Below are 1,053 nucleotides of genomic sequence, written 5' to 3'. Positions count from 1 at the left end.
CTCGCTCACCATGAGTGAAAAACAAAAGAAGCTCTGCGTGAGTTGGACAAGGGTCTACCCAGCAAGGAGGCCCCATCCCCAGGCCCCAGGCCCCAGGCCCGGCAGGCTGCCTGGCCTCCCTCGCCCTGCAGCCCTTCCAGGCTCCTGACCTGCCTGGCCCCTGAGCTCAGGAGCAAGCCCTGACCCAATAAAGGCTTTGAACCCACTGCGTGCCCGCTTGCCAGCATCTGTGCTCAGGAGAGACCCCAAAGCTGTCTTGTGGTCAGGAGGAAAACACTGCAGCTGTCACTTGCCCACCAGGATCAATGGCTCCCCCTGGCCCAGCCCTGCCCTCCTAGGACATCACCTGCAGGCACTGGCTGACCCCACCTGTGCAGACCCCACGGGCTTGATCAGCAAACTCTTCCTCCAGCCCCAGCCAGGTCCAAAGTGCTCTAAGAAGTGTCACGATGGCTGTGAGGGTCTTCTGTGGGTGGACGCATGATTGACACTTGATGGGGAGAGACAGCAGGTTCTGAGCTTGTTTTGTTCATTGGGGCAGTCTCGGTGAGTTTTTGCTGTTCAGACCCCCAGGGTCCTTCAGGCTTAGCTTGGGAGCCCCATGGTGAACCACAGGCTCCATGGGCAGGTGCTGGCCTGGCAGGAGTGGGCTTGGCGGCCATCACGGGGCACCACAGACACAGCTTGAACAACTACCATTATCAGCCACAGCTCTGGAGGTGTCAGCCAGGCCAAGCTCCCTCTGGAGGCCTAGAGAAGGGTCTGCCCCAGTCTCTCCCCAGCATCCCGGGGTTCCTGAGCTCCTAGATAAGGGCACAAGTCACCACACTGGACTAGGGCTCAGCCTGCTCTAGAGTGACCTCACCCAAGTCACACTGCACCAGGGCTCAGCCTGCTGTAAGGTGAGCTCACCTGAGTCCCACTGGACTAGGGCTCAGCCTACTCTGAGTTCACCTGAGTCACACTGGAGCAGGCTCAGCCTATTCTAAGATGAGCTCACCCGAGTCACACTGGACCAGGGCTCAGCCTGCTCTAAGATGACCTCACTTGAGT

This window comes from Mandrillus leucophaeus, unplaced genomic scaffold, assembly GCF_000951045.1.
Source record: "Mandrillus leucophaeus isolate KB7577 unplaced genomic scaffold, Mleu.le_1.0 Scaffold526, whole genome shotgun sequence".
Classification (NCBI taxonomy): domain Eukaryota; kingdom Metazoa; phylum Chordata; class Mammalia; order Primates; family Cercopithecidae; genus Mandrillus; species Mandrillus leucophaeus.
The sequence above is the reverse complement of the archived record's forward strand: the minus strand, read 5'-3'. Positions refer to the sequence as shown.